Below are 3,309 nucleotides of genomic sequence, written 5' to 3'. Positions count from 1 at the left end.
GCGGGATTAAAAAATCGGCCGTGCGCGTAAATGCGGAATTTTCGCCGCAATTTTCTTGCGCGAATTCGTTAATTAAGAGACAGCCAAAAATGACGCAATCTCTCGCTCTGGCAACCCCCCGGGCTCTTTCAAACGGAATTCGCGATGAACGTCGGGCGGCGTAATTTTCCTCTGTGTTCGATGAAAAATTCTCGGATGTAGATTCACGGTTCGTTTAACAGATTCCACGCCTATTTCGCGGCTTCCGATAAATTCAGGAATCAGTCGTAGGAGATTTGATGCCGGACCCCTTTGCGGACGGACTGCGGCAGCAAAGGGAACGACTTGCTTACGCGGACGGAAGGGAGATTCTTCTTTCATTAAATCCGGGACAATTCGCGACGGCCGCTTTGTTTAAAACACAATGAGACCATAGATGCGGCGCAGTCAGTGGGCGTGGAAACACGACACGGTCGAAGATCGAGTTTGCTTCAACCGAAGCCTTTAAGAAGTGAGAGATTCCTTCGTTGCGCGCCGAGATCTCGGGACGCTACCGGAGAACAGCGATAAGGACAGAAAGTCAAAGACAATGCCGCTACGAATTGAGAATCCAATCTCAAAAGCCGCAAAAAGTCGTTTGTCTTTGTGAGAAAGTGCGTTATAATTTAAATCTACGCGACGTCACCGTTAATATCGTTTTTTTTTTTCAGAGATATTCGTTGAACGTCAAAAAGCGATACAATTTGTCTATCACTTGAGATAAGTTAGAAACATCTACGACACATTTGTATCACAAACTTGAGTTCTCGCACAATTCCTCGCTAAGATATTTTTATTTTTTTTTTAATTTTATTCGTTATAAAATTAACTTTGCTTTTAATTATTAAATAACTTAAGACGAGAGAGGATCGCGCTCTCGTATATCTCGTAAGCGCAGTTATTATTATTGTTATTAATTGATATTGGATATACCTCTCGCTCGCGCTTCCTTAAGATCAAAGGATCTGCGAAGGATACCGAAGAGGTATTGTGTGTAGCAGGTCACAGTCCACAGGCTCTTGATAACTATATCACTCGCTATTGCAACCCTTGACAGCGCCAAGGTCTCCCTTTGAGCTTCCCAAGTTTCCTCATGAATTCTCGAAGTACTCGCTACGGCGAAGACCATCGAGAGGCGATATATCGCGATGTACGGCGGCTTCTACCGCGCAGCTGAGCCTCTGGTCGCCGCCGCCCGCTCGGCAGAGCGGATAATACGGTTTTAACGAACTGTTTTCCATAATGCAAGTAAAGCATTATCAGACCGTTGAGTGCAATATAGTCGTACTATACTGCCGGAAGCCGTTAACTTTAATGCTCCGATTCTCGTATCTTCGAAAAGAAAGATGGAGGAAGGTGGGCGGTGTTATAAATTTCGCTCTCCATCTGATATAATAAAAAACAAAGCGAGAAAAAAAAACAGGAATGCGTGGAAAGAACGGCCGATGCGGAAGACCTCGAAGAAGGCGATAGGAGAGCGGTTGGTTTCGTGAGGAAGAGAGCAATTCTTTGTGTGTGCAGAAAGCGAGGAGTTGAGAACAAAAACAAAACAAGTAAAACCGTTTATAAACATGTGTATGACGCGCGCGCATAAAGCTTGTTTATGCAATCTGCATTCTGTATCCGATCCGATAAGCGGCGATAAAAAAAGAGCTCGCCAATTCGGTCGTTGATTACATTGTGATCGCAGACGTAAATTAAAGAGAACGCAATCGTGTCAGTAGTATTTTTATCTTATATATTTGCGTATAGATTTTTTGTATTTTTCTTCACGAGCATTCGATCGTCAAGCGGATAAAATCGGCACGTATGAAAATTTAATATTCTGAATACGAGGTCGCGCGATCGAGACAAAGAGTGACGTTCGAAATTGGGGGACTCGCGAAATGTCAACGGACCGCGATCGCGAATGCGAGACAAGGTACATGCGACGAGTAGTTAAAACGGGAACCGCACGGCTATCGCAAAGTTTGAATCGATGAGCGGTTGATCGGTTTCGAATAGTGATTTTTTAATGTTATATATCAGCGCCAGGCTGGAAATAACGCGCGGCGGCGGATCGATATCTCGATAATGCATCGAGTGAGGTAACCGATTTGCATTGGTTATGTGCCTCGCGCTCGATTCGTGACAGAGGTTGCATGAATCATTTCCGTGTGATGAGACCACGCGGGCGCGGAACAAAAGTGGCTACACGGTGAACAATAATTCGCGCTAATCACGACGAGAGAATGTCGCGGAACATAAAACGGAATGAGAATGCAATTTGAGATATTCGCGACGAATTTATTGGGTTCGAAATGCGATGTATTTACGACGGCGATCTATTTGTAAGTAGAACCGTGACAAAAGTTATTTCATCTTTTTCTCTCCGAACTGTCAGAAGTCCGGTAGATACACTTAATTGTAACATCTGGCCTGAATTTCAAATAGCAAAACACAGGAAATACGTTTTTCTAGATTTTTATATCAATTTCTAGCAATAAAATATTTACGAGAACATGGGAAAAGGGAGGATTAAAAGAGACTTTTTAAATTTTTAATTTCATTTGATTTCCATTGCTTTTATTATTAACAATGCGTGTAAATAACAATATATTACGTGAATTCTAAATAATAATGTAATTTCCGCAGTGTATTATTGCGCAAATGTCAAATGGAAACAACTGGAAAATTAATAAATTACATACGATTGCACTGTCAAATACTTTAACCTATTTGCATCTGTGTGCTGTAATTACTACGAATCGAAAGCAGTGCGGTGCGATGCTGTCATACGTACACTATTATAATATACCAATATTTCTAAACAAAACAATAATAAATTTTATGTACATGCGCGTACTCTCCCCTCTCCTCCAGAAAGTAGTTCCTAGATTCATGGATAAACTCGATTATTATTGCGCACATGTTTATATGCGACAAATGTGAAATAAATGTAGGTATGAACCGATATATTGCACACGCGTGTTCAGATATCTGCCTGGTACGTGACGCACGAAAGACTAAACATTCGCGCCCGCACCGGTGTGTCTACCACTTCCGCGGCCGAACAGGTCGCATAATAGTTAATTAAAACTGATCGGACAATTCCATTAAAACTTGCATCTCGTCGATTTTTATGCCGGCCGCGAATAACTAAAATATTCACGAGGAATATCGAGCGCGCGTGGTAGAAGCGGAGCGATAAAGACGCCATCGTAAACGCTCCGTTTTTTCGACGGCAATTTCGTTTCGCTGCGCGTTCAGATATCGCGCGTTATCATCGACACGTGTCTCGCCGATGATGTA

Source organism: Pseudomyrmex gracilis, unplaced genomic scaffold, assembly GCF_002006095.1.
Source record: "Pseudomyrmex gracilis isolate BER0280 unplaced genomic scaffold, ASM200609v1 scaffold_8, whole genome shotgun sequence".
NCBI classification, from domain to species: domain Eukaryota; kingdom Metazoa; phylum Arthropoda; class Insecta; order Hymenoptera; family Formicidae; genus Pseudomyrmex; species Pseudomyrmex gracilis.
The sequence above is the reverse complement of the archived record's forward strand: the minus strand, read 5'-3'. Positions refer to the sequence as shown.